Source organism: Phoenix dactylifera, unplaced genomic scaffold (assembly GCF_009389715.1).
Source record: "Phoenix dactylifera cultivar Barhee BC4 unplaced genomic scaffold, palm_55x_up_171113_PBpolish2nd_filt_p 000162F, whole genome shotgun sequence".
Taxonomy (NCBI): Eukaryota; Viridiplantae; Streptophyta; class Magnoliopsida; order Arecales; family Arecaceae; genus Phoenix; species Phoenix dactylifera.
In genome coordinates, this window is record NW_024067705.1 from 654,614 (window position 1) to 680,855 (window position 26,242).

Below are 26,242 nucleotides of genomic sequence, written 5' to 3' on the forward strand. Positions count from 1 at the left end.
GCCGTTCCCCATATCCAATTTCCTCCCAGCATCCCACCTTTCATGATTCCTCCCGAGCTTCCCAGCCGCATGAACCTCTTCCCAGCCAAATTGTCTCGAATGGATATGTTCCCAGTCGAGTGGACATGTTCCCAGCCAACCGCAAATCAGAGCCTCTCTTATCCCTTCTTCGGAACAAATCCCAGCATTCCATCATCCGTGATTCATCTTCACCTCATGTCAAAGCTCCTCCCAAATCTCTTGCATTCCACGACATTCACCCAGCACAAAGTCGAGATCAACTTCTAAACAAATCCCCTGTTTCACGCGTCTTCATCTCAACCAAATCCAACATCCCAAACCTCCCAGCCATCAAATCTTATCTCCCAGATTAGATCACCTCCCAAGGATTGCATCTCAAACCTTATCCCATCCTGTTTCTTCCACGCCGAATCTCCCAACGTCTTCCTTCTTTCGATCAAATCCCCTATTCTGCATCCAAAAAAATCCTCTGCTTCCTTTCTTAGTTCAGCCTCATTTCGGTCGTGATTCACCTTCATCCCGCATTGTTCTCGATTCGACTTTATCTTCCCAGGATTCACAGCATCCAAACTTCTTCCCTTCCGTATCTTCATTTCCAAAAACCTCCACGGATCACGTCCACAAATAGAATCCCCTGTTTCAAAATTCCATCCTCTTCCAGCTTTCCGTGAGCCAATCCACATCATCCCAGCTCCCGTATCATATTTCTTCCCAACCAAAACCAAATCGGAACAGAGTATCCCAACCTCCTTCCGGATTCGCCATCTCAGCGGTTCTCTGTGATTTATCCAAATCCCCTGCTTCCAGCTGCTTCATCCTCTCAAACGCCCGCGTCTTGCATCCGAATCCCCTATTTCACGGTCAGCCATCGTCCGGATTAATCCCAGCATATCCATGGATAAACTCCGAACTGATTTACCTCCCAGATTTCATCTGCATCACCCAAAGATCTCTTCCCATCCCGTGAGCATCAAAGGATCTCGTTTCAGCCGATTCCCAGACTTCATCCTCCCGAGTCCCGAGCTTCACGGCAACCAAATGTGTCTTCCCCTGTTTCGGAAACAGAACACGGGCATCTTTCCACTCCGTGGATCACTCCCTTCCAAGTTCATCGCAGCGTCCGTGAGTATCTCCTAGAGTCTTCGGATCCAGCTCTAACTTCTACCGCGTCCGGATCTTCCGCGGCCAACAAATCCCATCTCCATCCAGCCGCTTTCATCCTTATCCCCTGCTTCAAAGATAGAGTTCATCTTCCCGCATCCAGCTGTCCACCAAGGTTCCAGATTGATTCCAAAGCGGGGCGGGTGAAGGCTATAAAAGGGAAGCAATGCATGAAGATGAGGGCATTCGGAAGGAGGGAGCCGGCTGGTCCCAAGCTCTCACAGGCCAAATCCCACGGGAAGAAAGAAACAAAGAAGGGAGAGAAGATTTTTGGTTATTTTGGAAATGACTTCCCATAAGAGTTAAAAAGGAGCCGCAAGGGAATCGCAAGAGGGAGAGATGGGAGCCCACTGCTGTGCTGCTGCTGCCGTCTCCAACTCCATGCAGGGCTGATCTCCTCACTAGGGCTGGATGTAGCCCTAACAAAGGGCCAAGGGTTTTATATTTTTGATTTCTATTCTTGGAGTTGTATAAACTTTATTTTGTTCTTAATGAATATTTTATTTCATCTCATATTTAATTTCTGTGATTTTAAGTATGATGTCTATACAACTGCTTTTCATGATCACTAAGTAAATATAAGATAGTCCATGCTTAGGGAAGATGCGATGTGCTGCCACCTTAGATTAGGGTAGACATTTCATGCCTACTGAAGATGGATTATGCCCAAATTACTTTTGTGAATTTTTATTTAAATGCTTATTAGGCTTGTAGCCAATTTGCATGTTAATCCAAGAACGAAATAAAATATAAATAATCCTTGTTCCGATGTTAGTGGTGAATTCCTTGCCCTAGGTTCTCTTAAACTGATATCCTTTTAATTGCATTTTCTTTTATTAAATTGCTTAGTTTAATAGTCTTCACAAATTCATCCTTTTAAATATTTTTATTTTTAAGAAAAACAACTATACCCCAATCCCTGTGGATCGATACCCGTAATCACTATCCTACTAGATACGTGCTATTGCGTGGTCTTTAAAGTTGACTATCAGTAAGATGTTGACATCTTCTATGGCCTTGTCTATGTCAAAGTTGTCAATGTCAAAATGGGCCAAGCATGCCTCTATGGGGTCATCCGCCAAGATATAGGAAAGGGCTTCATCTACAAAATCATCCATTTCATCAATTAGGCAACACTCGTCTTCCCTCACATGTTGGTCAGCGACATGAAACACATTCAACTTAATTTTTATTTTTTCAAATAATATATCCATTGCCCCAGTTCTACAGTTGATACATGCATTGGCTGTCGCTAAAAAGGGACGACCAAGAATCACAGGGATTTGTTTTTTTAGGTTGGGCACATGTTCCATGTCAAGGACGATAAAATCTACTGGAAAATAGAATTTATCTACCTTGACAAGAACGTGGAGTGATTGATTATAACCCTATTTGATTTTGATGAGCTCAAAGCATTTGAGTATATCTTATGTTTACTAATAAATTCAATCTAGTGTTTCAGTGAAATTCTTGTAAATTTATGGTTAAGTGTCTCTAGATTTGGTTCAAGACATTTTGGATAAGTTAAGAAGTCAATTTGAACCAAAGTCTGAGACTCGAGTCGACTCCGGAAGATTACGAGTCGACTCCAAGCGTATCAGAAGCACTGGCACAGGCTCGAGTCGACTCCTGTACATTACGAGTCGACTCCGACTGAGAACAGACAGACGAACAGAAAGATCCAACTCAAAACCTGTCAACGAGTCGACTCCTGAAGAACGCGAGTCGACTCCAGGGTAGTACGAGTCGACTCCAGGGAGTTACAGATAGAAAGACAGAGAAGTTATTTTGGACCCTGAGAGCCGAGTCGACTCCTGAGGAACTCGAGTCGACTCTGATGGTTGGCAGGTCGACTCCAAAGGAAGCGAGAGTCGAATCCCAGTGTGATACAAGGCAAAAGTCAGAGAGCAACTTTCGGACACTGAGAGCCGAGTCGACTCCCGCAAAGTCCGAGTCGACTCCAAGACAGCGCGACCCCAAAAAGACAGAAGACAATATTTTCGTCTCTGAGAGGCGAGTCGACTCCAAGACAGTTCGAGTCGACTCCAAGACAGCGCTACCCCAAAAAGACAGAAGACTGTTTTTCGGATACTGAGAGCCGAGTCAACTCCAAAATAGTTCGAGTCGACTCTAGGACGGCACGAGTCAAAAGACAGAAGATCGGAAGTTCGGACTCTGAGCGCCGAGTCGACTCCCAGAATTTCCGAGTCGACTCGAGTGAGCAAAGTTGAAGAATACATCTATGGATTCCTTGGAATGAGTCGACTCCAAAAGTGCCAGGTCAGCTCCAGTCTTTGGGTAGTCGACTCCGGGTTAAGTCGAGTCGACTCCCAGTCGAGAAGAGCACTTTAATTCAAATCCGGAACAGTTGCCGAGCCGACTCCTGAAAAGCATGAGTCGACTCCTGCTGCAGCCGAGTCGACTCCAGATCGCGCGAGTCGACTCCGATCCCAACGGAAATATTGTCAGGATGTGCAGAATGTGCAGAACGGCTAGAAGATTGTGTCTAACGGCTAGTTTCCGTGGAGAATGGCTTAAATAGCCACAGAGAACTGTAGCAAGGTAGAAAAGCGACATTCCATTCAAAGAAAACAACAAATCTTCATCTACCAAAGGATTTCAAAGAAAAAGAAGGAAGAGGGCCATTAACTCCATCCAACCAACTCTTCCCAGCATTAAAGAAGTCTCCTTCAGTCTTCAAGTCTTCAAGACATTCAAGAGGAGACCCTGAGTTCGAGAAGCCCTCCTCTACATCTTCATAAATTTGTTTGAGGGCTCTTAACTTCTCTCTTATTTATATCGCTGAATATCTGCTTGTTTAGAAGCTGTATTTTTCTGTTTGTTTTTCAATTCATTTGTTCCTTACTTGATTCAATCAGGGGATTGAATCAAGGGTGTAAAGGTTTGTTGGTGAGCCTAGGTTGAAACCAACGTGTAAGGGTTTGATTGTGATTCCGGGAAAACAATCGGGTGGTTCTAGTCGGTGAGCCTGGGAAAACCGACCGAGTTCGTTGTGATCTCGTAAAACAACAAGTTAGGTTGTGAGCTTGTAAAACAACCGGCTGTAATCCGAGGGGTTATAGTGAATTCCCAAGTGAGGCTTGAGGAGTGGACGTAGGAGCAAGGGTTAGCTCCGAACCACTATAAATTTTCTTGTGTTTGTGATTGTCTTGTTGTCTCTTACTTTCATTTCATACACTGCACATAGCATCTAATTAATCCACTTGCAAAAAGCATTAATTAGTTATTCACAAACCTTTTAATTGCTATAATTATTTTAAGACCCAATTCACCCCCCTCTTGGGTTGTCTATCTGGGCAACAAGTGGTATCAGAGCCGGAACTCTATTACCCAAAGAGTAAAAGATCAAAATGACAACCCCATTTGGATCTTCTCACATTGAGGGCCAGTCCACCCATAGACCTCCATATTTTAATGGATCCGACTACTCATATTGGAAGGCTTGGATGAGAATATTTATCCAAGCCCAAGACTATGAGATGTGGACCACCATACTAAATAGACCATACATCCCATCCATTTATGTAGAGGGTGTCACTGTACCCAAGCTTGAAAAGGATTGGGATGATAATGACATAAGGAAGGCACAACTAAATGCCAAAGCCATTAATGTGCTTTATTGTGCTTTAGATAGAAATGAATTCAATAGAGTCTCTACTTGCATTTCTGCAAAAGAGATTTGGGATAGACTTGAAGTGACCCACGAGGGCACAAATCAAGTAAAAGAATCCAAAATAAATATATTAGTTCATAAGTATGAATTATTTAAAATGGATTCTAATGAAACAATCACTTGCATGTTCACTAGATTTACTGGCATTGTCAATGGCCTAAAAAGCCTTGGCAAAAATTATACTAACAGTGAGCTTGTCAGGAAGATTCTTCGTTGTCTACCATGGTCATGGGAAGCCAAGGTGATGGCAATCCAAGAAGCCAAGGACTTAAACAAGCTGCCACTCGAGGAGCTACTTGGATTCCTCATGACGCATGAGCTAATAATGAAACAACACAATGAAGAAGAGTCCTCTCACAAGAAAAAGGTAATAGCACTAAAATCTGTTTCCACGAACAAAGATTTGTCTTGCAGCAGTAGCAGTGAAGAGGAAGACAATGAGGGAGATGATGATGAGGCTCTCCTTGTAAGAAAATTCTGTAGATTCATCAACCGGAAGAAGTCCTCTCATCAAAGGAGAGGCCCCTCAAGCTCCTATCACAAGGATAAAGGTAAGGAAAAGGAAAATGAGGGGATCAGATGTTATGAGTGTAAGAAGCCGGGGCATTTCAGAGCTGAGTGTCCTTTGCTGAAGAAGGGGAGCAAGTACAAGAAAAAGAAAGTCCTCGTCTCCACCCTATCGGACTCCGATACATCATCATCATCATCGGATGAGGAACAAGAAGAAAAGGCCAACCTATGTTTTATGGCTAACGACAATGAGGTAACATCCGAAACACATTTAGACTTTACCTTTGATGAATTATATGATGCTTTCAATGAATTAATGGACGAGTATAAGATAATAAACCTTAAGAACAAAGAGTTGAAACTAACTAACCAAACTCACCTCCGTAAGTACGATACATTAATTAAGGATAAAGATGTTATCATTAAAGAAAATTCAGAACTTAAGACAAGCAACCAAATGTTAATTCAAAAGACTAATGCCTTAATTAAAGATAACGAAAGACTAACCAAAGAAATATTAGAACTTAAAAACAATAAACAAATCATAAAAGAGAGTCTCACAAAAGACCTAAATGGACTAAAAACAGAAAAACAAAAATTGGCACTAGAACTTGAAAAGTACAAGCCTTTTGTAGAAAAATTTACATATAGCTCAGAAAAATTAGAAATGATACTTAATAGTCAACGAGTTGTGTTCAATAGAGCTGGTTTAGGGTATAAACCTAAAAATAAGCAAAAGCTCCTTAGTAATTTTTTTGTAAAAGCAGGAAAAAGCAAAACTAAGAAAATAACATGTTTTTGCTGTGGAACATTAGGACATAAAGCAAATGTGTGTGATTATAGAAAAAAAAAACTAAGAGAAAAATTAAAAGGGTCTGGATTCCAAAAAGAACCAACATTACTAACCATGAAGGACCCAAGAAAACTTGGGTACCTAAAATTGTATGATTTGCTTGTGCAGGAGTGTCTTGCAGCCAAGGTCGACAAAAATTGTTGGTACTTGGATAGTGGCTGCTCAAGACACATAACGGGTGACAAAGACTAATTCTTCACCCTTGAGCCTAAGAAGGGAGGTGCTGTGACATTTGGAGACAATAACCAAGGTCACATCATTAGTATAGGTAAAGTACAAATCACCCCTTCAACCTTTATTGATAATGTTAGATATGTTGATGGTCTTAAGCATAATCTACTTAGCATTAGTCAATTGTGTGATAGAGGTTTTGATGTTTTGTTCAAACCATCTTTATGCATCATAACCAACTCAAATGACAACAGTTTAGTTTTTAAAGGAATAAGACGTGGGAATGTGTATGTAGTAGACCTTGAGGATCTTGCCAAACATAACCCATGTTTAGTTGTTAATGAAACTAAGGATAATGATGCTAGTTGGTTATGGCACCGTAAGTTGGGTCATGCAAGTATTGATAAGTGCTGAATAATTTATAATTTAGTTATCTTTTTATAGCACTTATCAATGTTCTTAAACTGATAAATACATATTTTACCATGAAATTGAATAAACAATGAAATAAATTTAAATTATGGTAAGAGATAAATAATACTTTTCTTAAAACAGACTCTGAATTTGCCTCTCTTCTGGTTGAGATCTTTCATAAAAATATATAAGGAGGAGATTGTGTTGACCCGATTTATTAACCTGATGGAGTTGTAATCAAGCTAAGGGTATAATTAAATGGGCTTTGGTCCTAGTTAGATTGAAAGTTATAATTGTATGGAAAATATTTGATTAACCCTTTTATTAAGTCACAGTCTGATCTGGTTGAGTTCAATCTGAAGCGGTTTAGTAAAAATTAAATGTCATTGGGCTCAAGAACAAGTTCAAGCAAATCAACAATCATGACCCACCTCAAACCCAAAGTCAATTCCCAACCAATGCCTTGCGTGCCTTCATATAAAATTTATAATTTTAAAACAAAATAATAATAATAATAAAATAATAAAATAAATAAAAATAATTTTGGGAAGAATTACTGGATTCACTGTTCATATGAACAGTATCCCGTGAAAACACTGTTCATATGAACAGTGTTTTTACAAATATATATTTATGTATATATAAATCAAATAATAAATAAATTAATTAATAAATAATATATATATAAGTTCATTGTTTATCTTCTTCTTCTTCCACTGTTTATCTTCTTTCCCCTCCCCGTTACCTATCCTTTCCAGCTTCCCAACCGCGTGCCACTGCATCCATGCTGTCTTCATCCAAATCCAAATCCCCAGCAGCGGAGATCAAGCTCCTCCGCCATCAACCGCGTGCGGCATCTCCTCTCCCGAACTTCCGACTCCACGCTGTGATCAACACCTCCCACGCATCGCGCCCCAGCCGCTCGTGAAACCTTCCGCATCAGCCCTCTTCCTCCTCTCCCGCAACTCCTTTCCGTTTACAGCCGCAGCATCCCGGACCGGTCGCTCGTCCCAGCACGTTCACAGATCTCCACTGTTCATCTTCTTCCTCTCGCAGCGGATCACGGCCGAGATTCGAGTCGCCACCCGTCGATTCCCCCATTCCAGCCACGAGTCCCACGTGGTGCAGCCAGCAACCAGATCCTTCGCCGCTTCTGCCGCCCGTGACGCCCTCGGATCAGCGCCTCCATCCCGCGGTCAGCTTCCGATCCCATGGATTCCGCCCAACAATCAAGCATGCGTTTTTCCTCCTCTTCGCACGAAATCAAGGATCCATCGCTGGCTAATCCTTAGTGGGGAGCTATAAAAGGAGGAAGAATCATGAGGCAGAGGGGGAGCTCGGTTCAACAGAAAAAAACAGGGGAGACCCCCTGTTTCAGTGAAAAGAAGAAGAAAGCCGAGAGGAAGATGAAGAAATAAAATAAAAAAAGAGAGAAGAGAGAGAGGCTGGGAGCGGAAGGGAGTGAAGAGCATTTTTTTATGAAGATGGGAGGACTTCCGGCCACCATGAGCAGCTAAGCCTCGGTTTAGGGGTTTGATGAAGCCATAGAGGAGTATTCGTTTCATTTTTATTGATTTGAGTTTGTATTGTAAGATGGTTGCATGATGAAGAATTTATCAATTGATTTTATGATTTACCCAATTTATGTGAATCATTTATCTTGCATAAAATATTTTACATAGATTGATCTATTTCATCGAATCCAACACCTGTGGTTTGGAGGAGATATTCATGTGACATCGATTTCATGTTTAATGACTTAATGATCAGATGCATCATGCTAGGTTAGACAGGTCATGCTTATCGTTAGAGTAGATGGTTTGTGCTAGACTTAGATGATTCATGCTGGGAATTAGTTATAATTTTCTTTTGTGATTGCTTTGGCTTGTAGTCGGAAGCAATCAAGTCTTACATACAACTCAATCATTGAAAAGCGTCACGGATATAAATCTATCGGTGGAATCTAGCCCTAAACACCTCTCTCCATAGATAATTCATGCTACTACACCCATATTAATTCTTAGTTTTTATCATTTACTCTAGCTTATCCCCTTTGAAGTAATTATTTAATTAGGAAAAATAACTTGTCTCCAATCCCTGTGGACCGACATCCGTAATCACTATCCTACAGGATACGTGCTATTGCATGGTTTATTTTTGAAATTGAAAAGAACCGATCAATTTTTGGCGCCGTTGCCGGGGATTGCTAGCATAGTTATTTTTCTTATTAAAAAAAATTATTTAAAAATTAAAAAAAAATTTAAAAAAAATTCTATTATTGTTACTTTTCTTATCTTCTTTTTCTCCCTTACTAATTTTTATTTATTTTTTTATATATATTATTTGATCAGGAATCGAGGAAAAAATCTGGGATGATCAAAAGGAGAACTGCTGGAAAAGAAATGCTGTAGAGGTTTAAAAAAAAAAATAAATTGCTGGGAAAATTTTCTTTGGTAACCTCTAAACTTTTTTTATTTAAATTAATTATTGGCTTAAAATTTTGTGGTGATTGTTTGATTTTAATTATAGCAAAATTGTGAATGCATGCCTGATACACATACACAAATCAATCTGCACATAGTAAGGGCAATCACCCCAACAAGATAAGAGCCGGATTTCATCACCGGACTTTTGCCCAACTTAGGTGAACTCAATCTCACATAGTGTCATCTTTAATTAAAATCAATTAGACGTTGGCTCCTAGGGACATTCGAGCTCAATAGGACGAAGATCACCGAAAGTTGCACCAATTTCGCTCTGTGGCTTAGTTGATGTCTAGGCAAGCTTTGTCCCTATAAGGGAGACAGTTCATCTGTTCGAGGCAAGTGGGTTTTAAGTGGGACATTTGCGAACGCATCGTGACCCCTCCACTTACCTGGGAGCTTACCTGGTCAACTCGGTTCATTAGACCGGATTGGAGACTTAGGTGCCCTCTTCAAACCAGTTAGGAGCTGTCTAGTGATTTTAGGACAAAGACTAGGATTGATATATTTTTCTCTTTTATTGCATGCTTAATTGATCGAGTACTAGTGTATGCACGGTAGTCGTTCTAGAGTACAAAACCTATTACCTTTTGACCCTGAAATAGAACGAACCCTTAGGAACATTCGAGCTAAGATCAAAACATTAGGATCATCCCCACCTCTTAAGATGGCTGAAGAACAACCCAAACTCCTGAGGGAATACTTTACTCCCACTATTTACACTTCCCCATCTTGCATTCGATTACCTGAGGTAGCAGCTGTACAATATGAAATAAAGTCTAGTGTGATCCAAATGCTTCCATCTTTTTATGAGCTCACCAATGAAGATCCATATAAACACCTAGATGAATTCTTTGAAATTTGCACCACTGTCAAGATTCAGAATTTCACTGATGATGCTCTGAAACTTAGATTATTCCCCTTCTCCCTTAAAGATAGAGCCAAACAATGGCTGAATTCTTTAGAAGCTAACTCAATTCGTTCTTGGGATCAAATGCAACAAAAATTTCTTAAAAAATACTTTCCCATAGGAAGAACGAACCAGTTTAGACGTGCCATTACAAGCTTCTCCCAAACTGAGGGAGAAGAATTTCATGAAACTTGGGAGAGATTTAGGGACCTAATCCGTAAATGCCCTCATCATCAAATACCTAAGTGGCAACTAGTGCAATATTTTTATGACGGATTGACAGAACGAAACCGTCAGATGATCGATGCTGCATGCGGGGGCACTTTTATGCTTCAAAATGAGCATGAAGCATGAAAATTATTTGAAAATCTTAATGAAAACTCCCTCCACCATGCTTCATGTTCTCGTCAAGCACCCCCGAGTTCTCAAAGAAAAGGGACAATTTGTGAAATAAGTCATTCTATGGACCTGTCTAGCAAGGTAGATGCATTGTCCCATAAGATTGACCAACTGATGATAGGTGGGCATTACATGAACTCTTCCCAAGCACAAGTGTGTACTATTTGTTCTAGCCCATCCCACCCTATTCATGAGTGCCCTTCAGCGCCCCAATTCCCCGAACTCGTGCAAGAACACATCAATGCTGCTCAAACACTGCCTAGACCGGGTAATGACCCATTTTCCAATACATATAATCCGGGATGGCAAAATCATCCAAACTTTTCTTGGAAGCAGCAAGCTTCGAATACTGCCCAACCTTATTTCCAAAACTTTCCAAACCCTCAGAATTTTCAAACCCCACAAAATATTCATCCCTACCGTCCCTCGACTCAATTTCAACACACTCCTCCTCCACCCCAAAGAAACACAGCCTTTGAGGAGAAAGTGTTGAACGCCCTTCAAGGTTTGGAAACCATTACACAATTGGTGCACTCTCACATGCAATCAATCGCCAAGCTAGAATCCCAGATGGGGCAACTAGCTAATGCACTGAACAAGCGAGAGGAAGGAAAGCTTCCAAGCCAACCACTAAGTAATCCTAGGGGACAATACATGGCTCAAGAAAATCAATTAAATACAATTCATCATGAACAAGCCAATGCTTTGACTACCCTAAGGAGTGGACGTATAATAGACAATAAGATTGGGGAGGATAACAATAAGGAAGGTGAAGAAGAGGATAGAAATGTGTCAAATAAAAATCTAAAACCTTCTTCTTCTTCTTCAGCTAGTCCATCTTCTGCCAAAACTCACATCCCAAAGGCCCCATTTTCTGAAGCTCTTACTTCACCCTCACCATTTGGCAAAAAGGGAACTTCATTAGAAGAGATGATAGAGGTCTTCAAACAAGTTAAAATCAACCTCCCACTCCTTGATGCCATCAGACAAGTTCCCTCCTATGCCAAATTTCTAAAAGACCTTTGTACACAAAAGCGAAAATCTAGGACACATGTGCCTAAGAAGGTCTTCCTGACTGAGCAAATGAGTTCTATTCTCCAACACAACACCCCTCCAAAATTCAAAGATCCTGGTGCTCCCACGATCTCCTGTGTCTTAGGAAATAATTTCATTGATCGAGCACTCTTAGATCTAGGGGCAAGTGTCAACCTTTTACCTTATTCAGTTTATGAGAAACTTGGGTTAGGTGAGTTAAAACCAACCTCGGTATCCCTTCAATCGGCTGATCGATCTGTAAAAACACCACGTGGGATAATTGAAGATGTTCTTGTCAAGGTAGACAAATTCTATTTTCCAGTAGATTTCATTGTCCTTGATATGGAACATGAACCTAATCCAAAGAAACAAATCCCCGTTATCCTTGGGCGGCCCTTTTTAGCAACAGCCAATGCGTGCATCAATTGTAGAACAGGGGTAATGAACATATCATTTGGGAATATGAAGGTAAAATTAAATGTGTTCAATACGGCCGACCAACCCGTAAGGGAAATTGAGTGTTTTATGATAGACAAAATAGATGACCTCATAGAAGGAGATGCAAAAACTATCTCACTATGTCTGGCTGAAGACAATAAACTTAGCGCTTGTTGGGAGGCAACCCAATTCTCTTAGATTATTTCTTAACATTGAGGACAATGTTAGGTTTAGGTTTGGGGGTATTCATCTTGATTTTCATCAAAAAAAAAGTTAAAAAAATTAATAAAAAAAAATCATCATCTTTTAAAAAATAAAAAATTAAAAATATTTTTTTTTAAAAAAATGTGTTTATTTTCATAAAATAATAATAAAAAAAAGTTATTAAAAAAAAGTTTTTGTTAAAAAAAAATCCCTAATTTATATACATTTATGCGAGAATGATAAACACACAAGGTATATAAAATCTAAAAAGCCCAATGACTAGTGGGAAGTAATACAAATTTAAGTTCTTTTTATTAAGTCTCTCTTAGGGAGTTGTAAGCTAATTAATACTTTGGAATTTCACTACACACTGGCCGACTCTTCTAAGGTCTAGGCTCGACATTATGTTGAGAGTATGGTAGCAACCTTGGACCCTGATGAATCATACTTATCTAATCCAAAAAAAAAAAAACATCAATAAAAATAGATTTAGTCAGGAACATCGAAAAGGGCTACCTATTGTCAAAGATCAAGTGGGCTTGTGATGAGGACTCCGAGCATAAGTCCGTAGGGGAGTCTTGATGCCCGACACCTTATACCAACTGGTGTGAGAGTTGTCGACTGATTGCTCGTTACACGGAGAAATCACCACAAGAGTAAAAGTGCACAATTTATATATCTTTCTTTAAAAAAAAAAGAAAAAAAAATTGTTGTATTGACCGAAAAGACAATAGTGTGAAAGCCGTCGTTGTAAAAATTCGAGTAAACTGGAATATTACAGATAAAGCCCGTGAGGTACTAAAGTAAACATCCACAACTCTCGAAATCCTGCAGATAAGATGATTTTGAATCAGTGAGTAGGTCTTTTCGACCAATCCTTAGAAACTACTAGTATTAACAATATTTTGGAGATCCGAACCCTTAGCTTGTGTATGGTCCAGATTTCACCGAGCACTCCAGTATAAATAAGTCTTACAACTCCCTAAACGGAAACTTAATGACTTTAACTTAGATTGCATACTAATCTAGAATTTGGGCTGACTTAGTAAATAAAACCGTGTGTGCTTTGAAATTCTTATCATTTATGTATCTTAAATTAGATTTTAATTTAAAAAAAAGTTTTTTTTTCTAGCTAGTATGCACTTGGACTTTGAAGTTTCATCAATCGAATTAAAAAAAAAAAAACAACAACAACAACAACAACAAATTAATCATAATAATAAATGATATTGAAGTTTGTGGGTATCTTTACTGGAAACCCTCACGAGACTATAACTCGTCCACTAGGGTAACCTAGGGGTTTAAAGCCTTGTTGCATATGGTAAATGCAATCGCGATGCCTGCGAAAGTGAGTTAGAGCTTTTCTTTAATTTCATTTTGCTCGAGGACTAGCAAAACATAGGTTTGGGGGTGTGATAAGTGCTGAATAATTTATAATTTAGTTATCTTTTCATAGCACTTATCAATGTTCTTAAACTGATAAACACATATTTTACCATGAAATTGAATAAACAATGAAATAAATTTAAATTATGGTAAGAGATAAATAATACTTTTCTTAAAACAGACTCTGAATTTGCCTCTCTTCTGGTTGAGATCTTTCATAAAAATATATAAGGAGGAGATTGTGTTGACCCGATTTATTAACCTGATGGAGTTGTAATCAAGCTAAGGGTATAATTAAATGGGCTTTGGTCCTGGTTAGATTGAAAGTTATAATTGTACGGAAAATATTTGATTAACCCTTTTATTAAGTCACAGTCTGATCTGGTTGAGTTCAATCTGAAGCGATTTAGTAAAAATTAAATGTCATTGGGCTCAAGAACAAGTTCAAGCAAATCAACAATCATGACCCACCTCAAATCCAAAGTCAATTCCCAACCAATGCCTTGCGTGCCTTCATATAAAATTTATAATTTTAAAACAAAAAAATAATAATAATAAAATAATAAAATAAATAAAAATAATTTTGGGAAGAATTACTGGATTCACTGTTCATATGAACAGTATCCCGTGAAAACACTGTTCATATGAACAGTGTTTTTACAAATATATATTTATGTATATATAAATCAAATAATAAATAAATTAATTAATAAATAATATATATATAAGTTCATTGTTTATCTTCTTCTTCTTCCACTGTTTATCTTCTTTCCCCTCCCCGTTACCTATCCTTTCCAGCTTCCCAACCGCATGCCACCGCATCCATGCTGTCTTCATCCAAATCCAAATCCCCAGCAGCGGAGATCAAGCTCCTCCGCCATCAACCGCGTGCGGCATCTCCTCTCCCGGACTTCCGACTCCACGCCGTGATCAACACCTCCCACGCATCGCGCCCTAGCCGCTCGTGAAACCTTCCGCATCAGCCCTCTTCCTCCTCTCCCGCAACTCCTTTCCGTTTACAGCCGCAGCATCCCGGACCGGCCGCTCGTCCCAGCACGTTCACAGATCTCCACTGTTCATCTTCTTCCTCTCGCAGCGGATCACGGCCGAGATTCGAGTCGCCACCCGTCGATTCCCCCGTTCCAGCCACGAGTCCCACGTGGTGCAGCCAGCAACCAGATCCTTCGCCGCTTCTGCCGCCCGTGACGCCCTCGGATCAGCGCCTCCATCCCGCGGTCAGCTTCCGATCCCATGGATTCCGCCCAACAATCAAGCATGCGTTTTTCCTCCTCTTCACACGAAATCAAGTATCCACCGCTGGCTAATCCTTAGTGGGGAGCTATAAAAGGAGGAAGAATCATGAGGCAGAGGGGGAGCTCGGTTCAACAGAAAAAAACAGGGGAGACCCCCTGTTTCAGTGAAAAGAAGAAGAAAGCCGAGAGGGAGATGAAGAAATAAAATAAAAAAAGAGAGAAGAGAGAGAGGCTGGGAGCGGAAGGGAGTGAAGAGCATTTTTTTATGAAGATGGGAGGACTTCCGGCCACCATGAGCAGCTAAGCCTCGGTTTAGGGGTTTGATGAAGCCATAGAGGAGTATTCGTTTCATTTTTATTGATTTGAGTTTGTATTGTAAGATGGTTGCATGATGAAGAATTTATCAATTGATTTTATGATTTACCCAATTTATGTGAATCATTTATCTTGCATAAAATATTTTACATAGATTGATCTATTTCATCGAATCCAACACCTGTGGTTTGGAGGAGATATTCATGTGACATCGATTTCATGTTTAATGACTTAATGATCAGATGCATCATGCTAGGTTAGACAGGTCATGCTTATCGTTAGAGTAGATGGTTTGTGCTAGACTTAGATGATTCATGCTGGGAATTAGTTATAATTTTTTTTTGTGATTGCTTTGGCTTGTAGTCGGAAGCAATCAAGTCTTACATACAACTCAATCATTGAAAAGCATCACGGATATAAATCTATCGGTGGAATCTAGCCCTACTCTCTCCATAGATAATTCATACTACTACACCCATATTAATTCTTAGTTTTTATCATTTACTCTAGCTTATCCCCTTTGAAGTAATTATTTAATTAGGAAAAATAACTTGTCTCCAATCCCTGTGGACCGACACCCGTAATCACTATCCTACAGGATACGTGCTATTGCGTGGTTTATTTTTGAAATTGAAATAACCGATCAAGTATGGACACAATATCAAAACTAGTTAAAAGAGATTCCGTGATAGGTTTGCCAAAACTAAAGTTTGAGAAGAATAAAATATGTGAAGCTTGTCAATATGGCAAACAATCAAGGAACTCATTTAAATCCATAAATTGTGTCTCTACCTCTAGACCTCTCGAACTACTACACATGGATCTATTCGGACCAACTAGAACCACAAGTCTAGGTGGAAATAAATATGGTCTAGTTATTGTAGATGATTTTTCTAGATATACTTGGGTCATGTTCTTAGCTCATAAAGATCAAGCATTTTCAGTATTTAAGAAATTTCATAAGGAAGTAACAAATGCTAGAGATACTTCAGTCATAGCTATTAGAAGTGATCATGGAACGGAATTTGAAAAATCATCTATTTGATGAATTTTACAATAAAAAGGGAATAACTCATAATTTTTCTGCACCTAGAACACCACAACAAAATAGAGTTGTAGAAAGGAAAAATAGAATTCTAGAGGAAATGGCTAGAACCATGCTATGTGAAAGTAACCTCCCTAAGTACTTTTGGGGAGAAGCCATTAATACCTCATGTCATATATTAAATAGAGTTTTATTGAGACCCATTATAAAGAAAACACCTTATGAACTTTGGAAAAATAGAAAACCAAAAGTAAACTATTTTCATGTCTTTGGATGTAGGTGTTTTGTTCATAATAATGGGAAAGATAATCTAGGTAAATTTGACTCTAAATCTGATGAGGGTATATTTTTGGGGTATTCTACAACTAGTAAAGCCTATAGAGTTTTTAATAAAAGAATCCTTGTTATTGAAGAATCTATACATGTTGTTTTTGATGATTCTAGTGATATCTCTTCTAGCAAGAGAGTTGATCTTGATGATGATGCTGAAATTCTTGAAGAAAAGATTGATGGGATGACATTACAAGAAGATGAACAAAAATTAATTGGAAATGCATCATCAAGCCAAGAGGCTATTGTGGATCATGGGCTGACTAAGGCTTGGAGGTATGCTCATGGGCATCCTAAGAAATTAATTTTAGATGATCCATCTCAACCTGTTAGGACTGAGCATCTCTTAGGAACTTAAATAATCATCTAGCTTTTGTCTCACATTTTGAACCCAAACACATAGAAGAAGCTGAAAAAGATGTAAATTGGATAAATGCAATGCAAGAAGAACTAAACCAATTTACTAGAAACAAGGTATGGAACCTAGTTGAACGACCCTCTGAATATTCAATTATAGGTACCAAATGGATATATAAAAATAAACTTGATGAAAATGGAATTATAATTAGGAATAAGGCTAGACTAGTAGCAAAGGGCTATAATCAAGAAGAAGGTATAGATTTTGATGAAACCTTTGCTCCTATAGCTAGACTTGAGGCAATTAGATTATTACTAGCATTCGCATGCTCTAAGGATTTCAAATTATTTCAAATGGATGTAAAAAGTGCATTTTTGAATGGGTATATTATAAGGAGGTGTATGTAGAACAACCTCCTGGTTTTGAAAATCATCAATACCCTAATCATGTGTATAAATTGAACAAAGCACTTTATGGTTTGAAACAAGCACCTAGAGCATGGTATGAAAGACTTAGCAAATTTCTACTAGATCATGAGTTCTCTAGGGAAAATGTAGATACAACACTGTTTTTAAAGAAGAAAAACAAAGAAATGTTAGTAGTGCAGATTTATGTTGATGATATTATTTTCGGTGCTACTAACAATCGCCTCTGCGAAGAATTTGCTGACTTGATGCAGAGTGAGTTTGAAATGAGCATGGTGGGAGAGCTGAACTATTTTCTCGGGCTTCAAATCAAACAATCTGAAGAAGGGATCTTCATCAATCAAGCTAAATACATCAAGGAGATGCTTAAGAAGTTTGATATGGAGGGAAACAAGTCAATCAGCACACCCATGAGCTCATCATGCAAACTAGACCAAGATGAATCAGGTAAATCTGTAGATCAAAAGATGTATAGAGGTATGATAGAATCTTTATTGTATCTCACTGCAAGTAGACCTGATATCATGTTTAGTGTATGCATGTGTGCTAGATATCAGTCTAATCCTAAGGAATCTCATCTAATTGCAGTCAAGAGAATCTTTAAATACCTAATAGGAACAAAAAATATAGGTTTATGGTATTCTAAAGAATCTAGCCTGAACTTAATAGGATACACAGATTCAGACTTTGTTGGTTGTAAACTTGATAGAAAAAGCACCAGCGGGTCATGTCAATTCTTAGGAAAAAATTTAATCTCATGGTTTAGCAAGAAACAAAACTCGGTTGCATTATCTACTGCTGAAGTTGAATATGTTGCTGCCGGGAGTTGTTGTGCTCAAATCATGTGGATCAAACAACAACTGGAAGATTATGGAATTAAACAAGATAAAATTCCCATTAATTGTGACAATACAAGTGCTATTAACTTAACTAAGAATCCAATTCAGCACTTAAGAACCAAACACATTGAAATAAGACATCACTTCATAAGAGATCATGTACTGAATGGTGATGTTACACTTCAATTTATTTGCACTGATGATCAACTAGCTGACATCTTTACAAAATCCTTGAGTGAAGAGAGATTTAGTGTGCTTAGGAGAGGATTAGGAGTGATTGATCCATCCTAGTGATGTTCTCTTCTAGTTTATTGATTTTGATGATTAGGTTGTGTTAAATATAGAGTCTCTCATCGATGATTATCAAATCAGATCATAAACTTAGTGATTATCCCTTGTTTGGCACAAAAATAGCATGATTTTTAGGTGCGTGCCAGAGTTCGAGTCGACTCGGATACATTTCAGAGTCGGCTCATGAGGGGGAGTCGACTCGCACACAGATGGGAGTCGACTCGAGGTCGATGGCAACATATGGGGAGTCGACTCACGCATATTTTGGAGTCGACTCGAGGTCGAGTCGACTCGCGACTTACTGGAGTCGACTCGCGGTCGGGAATCCGATGTTTTAACCCTAATCGAAGCGTTTAATCAACACTTCTATTCACCGCCTCCATTGTTCACAAACCCTAGAGCCGTCTCCGACCTCCATTAGGGCTTTTCCGTCGAGCTTCTTCCGACCATTAGGACTTTTCCCCCTCTCTAGGTCTACTATGCCTCGTAAGGTAGTTGTCCCGAGCCGGAAGAGGCCTCAATCCGCGAGCGGTGCCGAGCGACGGTCCAAGGCTTGAAATGAACCCGTGAGGCCACAACCTCCGGTTCCTTCCCCGCCGAGGCCGGTTCCCTCGCGTCCGTGCGCCGGGAAGGCGGTCTCCACCGGGAGATATGTCAACTTCGACTATCTCTCCCAGGAAGGCTTCACAATAGGGCATAGGTTGAGGGCCCAAGGATTAGAGTTGCTTTGCTCCCTGGATCTCCCTACTTACCCGAGGCTAGTTAGGAAGTTTTATGGGACAGTTTCTAGGGGTAATGGTGGGATACAGGGAACCGTAGCCGGTGTCCCTTTATTCATTTCAGAGGATTTTATAGCACAAATCCTACATCTTCTCCAAGTAGGGGTGTTTCCCACTCACCCGGCCGATAGGACTGAGGCCCTTACGGCCATATTAGGGAGTCCACCCCAGTCCCCACTAGATGAGGTGTCCGCTAGTCAGCTTTCAGTTGAAATGCGGCTCCTCCTGAGTATTATATCTAGGACCCTTTTTCCCAAGACCGGCCGCTTTGACTTTGTATCCGAGAGGGACCTAGCCCTAATGTACTATATTCTCCAAGATACCCCAATTAACTTCCCTAAGCTGATCTACAAATACCTATGTGAGCCACTAGACAAACCTAGGCTCACCCTTTCATATGGGATGTTGTATACCCTGATTTTTAGGGAGTCCGAGGTCCCCATTCCTGAGGGGGAACCCTCTCGCGCACTGCGATACACAGATCACATGGGTGAGGGAACCCTTCACAGGATGGGATTTGATAAGGTTGAGGGAGTTTGGGTCAGGAAATCATCCTCTTCCACACCTACTACTCGACACTCCCACAGCCCTGATCATGATTCTGACTTTTCCACCTATCCCTCCACCTCAGCACCATCCACTTCAGCCGGACCCTCCTCTTCAGCACCTCCTACTCAGCCACTAGAGGTCCGGATCTCTCCTGAGCAGCTCCGGGAGCTGCGGCAGGAGATCGTGCGGGATCTTCGGGACGACCTACTGAGGGAGCTCCGAGGTCCAGCCACTGCCCCCTCTTCTGCATTGGTTCCCTCATTGTCAGCCGTGACCGAGATGACGGCTCATCTGAGGGAAGAGATTTACAACGTCAGAAGCCTTATACAAGCCCAGTTCTCAAATATGAGTGATGTCACAAGCAACACAAGAAAGATGCGAGATGACATCCGACACGACTTGGGCAGCCAGAGTCAGGGGGCCGAGCGTCTGGCGAATGTGTTGATCTCCAAGTTGGATACCCTTCAGGAGAGTCTGACTGAGCTCTCCTCGATCCACAGTAGGGCCACCTCGGCGATCATCACGCAGCTAGGGAACGTCACAGATGGGGTCAGTCTACTTATGGAACAATCAAGACTGAGCAAGGGAGCCACATCCTCCTCAAAGAAGCCCTAGCTTGCTTTTTCATTTTGACATGTACTTACTGCTTTACTCTTTGTATCTACAAGTGTACCTACATATACAATCAATACAATGAGTAGACAATTTTCTTCAATACTGTGCAAATTTAATCTCTAATTGCTGGTGTGATGTGCTTTCTTCCTTTTTGCTATGATGATAAAAAGGGGGAGAAAATATATTGAATAGACATGTAAAGGGAACCAATGAAAATCAATAAAAAGCAAACTTTTAAAACACACAATAATTTGCTCTTAGTGGATTCGATACCTCGAGGCTCATTATCTCTCTGTTGGAGCTCCTAACGGAGTAATCTCCAGAATCTATTCAAGAAATATTCGGAGATTAGTTGAATCATACTCAAGAACAAATTGGCAGATTTTCCCTCTAAAAACCGAAAATTTAAGTTCAAAAGCTTCAATACACTAAAAGAAATTTCAGAGAATCAAAACAAAGTTGAATGCATGTGTTGAGGGGGAGAATCTGAATTTTTAAGAAAGCAAACTCATTAAATATATATAAGCCAAACAATTGATTGCATGACATGAAGGCTTATATAATTCCAAATGAAAGGGGGAGCTTTAACTTCAAAATTTACTGTTTCACACCTTTCAGTTTTGGATAAATTAAAATAACTAGACACTTGAATTCATTTTAAAATTTTACTATGAATCTCCTTGTTTGTTGAGCAATTCACTTTACATATACTCAATGTTTTGTCATCATCAAAAAGGGGAAGATTGTGGAGTGATTGATTATAACCCTATTTGATTTTGATGAGCTCAAAGCATTTGAGTATATCTTATGTTTACTAATGAATTCAATCTAGTGTTTCAGTGAAATTCTTGTAAATTTATGGTTAAGTGTCTCTAGATTTGGTTCAAGACATTTTGGATAAGTTAAGAAGTCAATTTGAACCAAAGTCTGAGATTCGAGTCGACTCCGGAAGATTACGAGTCGACTCCAAGCGTAACAGAAGCACTGGCACAGGCTCGAGTCGACTCCTGTACATTACGAGTCGACTCCGACTGAGAATAGATAGAGAAACAGAAAGATCCAACTCAAAACCTGTCAACGAGTCGACTCCTGAAGAACGCGAGTCGACTCCGATACTGCCGAGTCGACTCCAGGGTAGTACGAGTCGACTCCAGGGAGTTACAGACAGAAAGACAGAGAAGTTATTTTGGACCCTGAGAGCTGAGTCGACTCCTGAGGAACTCGAATCGACTCCGATGGTTGGCAGGTCAACTCCAAAGGAAGCGAGAGTCGACTCCCAGTGTGATACAAGGCAAAAGTCAGAGAGCAACTTTTGGACACTGAGAGCCGAGTCGACTCCCGCAAAGTTCGAGTCGACTCCAAGACAGCGCGACCCCAAAAAGACAGAAGACAGTATTTTCGTCTCTGAGAGGCGAGTCGACTCCAAGACAGTTCGAGTCGACTCCAAGACAGCGCTACCCTAAAAAGACAGAAGGCTGTTTTTCGGATACTGAGAGCCGAGTCGACTCCGAAACAGTTCGAGTCGACTCCAGGACGGCACGAGTCAAAAGACAGAAGATCGGGAGTTCAGACTCTGAGCGCCGAGTCGACTCCCAGAATTTTCGAGTCGACTCGAGTGAGCAAAGTTGAAGAATACATCTATGGATTCGTTGGAATGAGTCGACTCCAAAAGTACCAGGTCAGCTCCAAACTTTGGGGAGTCGACTCCGGGTTAAGTCGAGTCGACTCCCAGTCGAGAAGAGCACTTTAATTCAAATCTGGAACAGTTGCCGAGCCGACTCCTGAAAAGCATGAGTCGACTCCTGCTGCAGCCGAGTTGACTCCAGATTGCGCGAGTCGACTCCGATCCCAACGGAAATATTGTCAAGATGTGCAGAATGTGCAGAACGGCTAGAAGATTGTGTCTAACGGCTAGTTTCAGTGGGGAATGGCTTAAATAGCCACAGAGAACTGTAGTAAGATAGAAAAGCGACATTCCATTCAAAGAAAACAACAAATCTTCATCTACCAAAGGATTTCAAAGAAAAAGAAGGAAGAGGGCCATTAACTCCATCCAACCAACTCTTCCCAGCATTAAAGAAGTCTCCTTCAGTCTTCAAGTCTTCAAGACATTCAAGAGGAGACCCTGAATTCGAGAAGCCCTCCTCTACATCTTCATAAATTCGTTTGAGGGCTCTTAACTTCTCTCTTATTTATATCTCTGAATATCTGCTTGTTTAGAAGCTGTATTTTTCTGTTTGTTTTTCAATCCATTTGTTCCTTACTTGATTCAATCAGGAGATTGAATCAAGGGTGTAAAGGTTTGTTGGTGAGTCTAGGTTGAAACCAACGTGTAAGGGTTTGATTGTGATCCCGGAAAAATAATCGGGTGGTTCTAGTCGGTGAGCATGGGAAAACCGACCGAATTCGTTGTGATCTCGTAAAACAACAAGTTAGGTTGTGAGCTTGTAAAACAACCGGCTGTAATCCGAGGGGTTATAGTGAATTCCCAAGTGAGGCTTGGGGAGTGGACGTAGGAGCAAGGGTTAGCTCCGAACCACTATAAATTTCCTTGTGTTTGTGATTGTCTTGTTGTCTCTTACTTTCATTTCATACACTGCACATAGCATCTAATTAATCCACTTGCAAAAAGCATTAATTAGTTATTCACAAACCTTTTAATTGCTATAATTATTTTAAGACCCAATTCACCCCCCCCTCTTGGGTTGTCTATCTGGGCAACAAGAACATCTTCAATCATCCCCCGTGGTATCTTTACAGATCGATCAGCCAATTGTAAGGATACCGAGGTAGGTTTTAATTCACCTAACTCAAATTTTTCATAGACTGAATAGGGTAGAATATTCACACTTGCCCCTAGATCTAAGAGTGCTCGGTCGATGGAGTTATTTCCTATGACACAGGAAATAGTGGGAGCACCAGGATCTTTGAACTTTGGAGGGATGTTGTGTTGGAGAATGGAACTTACCTGCTCAGTTAGAAAGACCTTTTTAGGCACATGTGTCCTAGATTTCCGCTTTTGGGTGCAAAGGTCTTTGAGAAATTTGGCACAGGAGGGAACTTTTTTGATGGCATCAAGGAGTGGGAGGTTGATTTTAACTTGTTTGAAGACCTCCATCATCTTTTCTAATGAAGTTCCCTTCTTGCCAAAGGGAGAGGGTGCATTAAGTGCTTCAGGGAATGGAGCCTTTGGAATGTGGGTTGTGGCAGATGGTGGACTAGCTGAAGAAGGTTTTGGGTTTTCATGTGATACATTCCTCTCCTCTTCTTCACCTTCCTTATTGTTACCCTCCCCAACCTTATTATCTATTATACGTCCACTCCTTAGGGTAGTCAAAGCATTGGCTTGCTCATGATTCAGTCGAGTTTCTTGAGCCACGTATTGTCCCCTAGGATTACTCATTGGTTGACTTGAAAGCTTACCTTCCTCTCGCCTGTTTAATGCATTGGCTAGTTGACCTATTTGGGATTCTAGCTTAGCAATTGATTGCATGTGAGAGTGCAATAGTTGTGTGTTTGCCTCCAAACCTTGAAGGGCAGTCAACACTTTCTCCTCAAAAGCTGTATTTCTTTGGGTTGGAGGAGGAGGGTGTTAAAATTGAGTTGAGGGATGGTAGAGATGAAAATTTTGAGGGTTTTGAAAATTTTGGAAGTAGCGTTGGGCAGTATTCGAAGCTTGCTGCCTCCAGGAAAAATTTGGATGATTCCTCCATCCCGAGTTATATGTATTAGAAAATGGGTCATTACCCAGTCTGGGCTGTGTTTGGGCAGCATTGATGTGTTCTTGCATGAGTTCGGAAAATTGGGGTGCTGAGGGGCACTCATGAATAGGGTGCGATGGGCTAGAACAGATAGCACACACTTGTGCTTGGGAAGAGCTAACGATATGTCCTCCTATCATCAACTGATCAATCTTATGGGACAATGCATCTACCTTGCTGACAGGTCCATGGAATGACTTATTTCACAAATGGTCCCTTTTCTTTGAGAACTCAGGGGTGCTTGACGAGAACAGGAAGCATGGTGGAGGAAGTTTTTATTAAGATTTTCAAATAATTGCCATGCTTCATGCTCATTTTGAAGCATGAAAGACCCCCCGCATGCAGCATCAATCATCTGACGGTTTCATTCAGTCAATCCGTCATAGAAACATTGCACTAGCTGCTACTTAGGTATTTGATGATGAGGGCATTTACGGATTAGGTCCCGAAATCTCTCTCAAGTTTCATGAAATTCTTCTCCCTCAGTTTAGGAGAAGCTTGTAATGGCACGTCTAAACTGGTTCGTTCTTCCTATGGAAAAGTATTTTTTAAGAAATTCTTGTTGCATTTGATCCCAAGAACGAATCGAGTTGGCTTCTAAAGAATTCAGCCATTATTTGGCTCTATCTTTAAGGGAGAAGGAGAATAATCTAAGTTTCAGAGCATCATCAGTGAAGTTCTAAATCTTGACAGTGGTGCAAATCTTAAGAAATTCATCTAGGTGTTTATATGGGTCTTCATTGGTGAGCCCATAAAAAGATGGGAGCATTTGGATCACACTAGACTTTATTTCATATTGTACCGCTGCTAGCTCAGGTAATCGAATGCAAGATGGGAAAGTGTAAATGGTGGGAGCAAAGTACTCTCTCAGAAGTTTGGATTGTTCTTCAGCCATCTCAGGAGGTGGGGATGATTCTAATGTTCTGATCTTAGCTCGAATATTCTTAAGGGTCCGTTCTATTTCAGGGTCAAAAGGTAATAGGTCACGTACTCTAGAACGACTCCCTTGCATACACTAGTACTTGATCAGTCAAGCATGCAATAAAAGATAAACACATCAATCCTTGTATTTGTCCTAAAATCACTAGACAGCTCCTAACTGATTTGAAGAGGGCACCTAAGCCTCCAATCCGGTCTAATGAACCGAGTTGACCAGGTAAGCTCCCAGGTAAGTGGAGGGGTCACGATGCGTTCGCAAAGGTCCCACTTAAAACCCACTTGCCTTGAGCAGATGAACTGTCTTCCTTATAGAGACAAAGCTTGCCTAGACATCAACTAAGCCACAGAGCGAAATTGGTGCAACTTTCGGTGATCTTCGTCCTATTGAGCTCGAATATCCCTAGGAGCCAACATCTAATTGATTTTAATTAAAGTGACACTATGTGAGATTGAGTTCACTTAAGTTGGGCAAGAATCCGGTGATGAAATCCGGCTCTTATCTTGTTGGGATGATTGCCCTTACTATGTGCGGATTAATTTGTGTATGTGTATGCATTCACACTTTTGCTGAAATTAAAATCAAACAATCACCACAAAATTTCAAGCTAATAATTAATTTAAATTACAAAGGTTTAGAGGTTACCAAAGAAAATTTTTCCAGCAATTTAAATTTTTTTAGGCAAACCTTTACAGCATTCCTTTTCCAGCTATTCTCCTTTTGATCATCCCAAATTTTTTCTTCGATTCCTGATCAAATAGGACCAAAAGAAAAATTAAAAAAAATAGTAGAAGAGAAAAAGGAGATAAGAAAAGTAACAATAATAGAAAATAATTTTTTATTTTATTTTAGATATATATATATTTTTTTGAAAGTTTTTTTAATTAATTAATTTTTTTTAATGATGGGAAAAATAACTGTGCTAGCAATCTCCGGTAACGACGCCAAAAATTGATCGGTTCTTTCAATTTCAAAAATAAACCACGCAATAGTACGTATTCTGTAGGATAGTGATTACGGATGTCGGTCCACAGGGATTGAAGAATAAGTTATTTTTTTTTAAAAA

The 26,242-nt window shown here is 40.2% G+C and overlaps 2 non-coding genes across 2 annotated transcripts; one reads left to right on the top strand and one right to left on the bottom strand.

The window, feature by feature from the left end:
- Positions 1-10,350: 10,350 nt before the first annotated feature.
- On the bottom strand, positions 10,351-10,456 carry LOC120105001. The gene has a single exon (XR_005507398.1). It is a non-coding gene; the product is annotated as a small nucleolar RNA R71 (small nucleolar RNA).
- Positions 10,457-24,652: 14,196 nt separating this feature from the next.
- Positions 24,653-24,758, top strand: LOC120105002. Its single transcript, XR_005507399.1, has one exon. It is a non-coding gene; the product is annotated as a small nucleolar RNA R71 (small nucleolar RNA).
- The last annotated feature ends 1,484 nt before the right edge of the window (positions 24,759-26,242 follow it).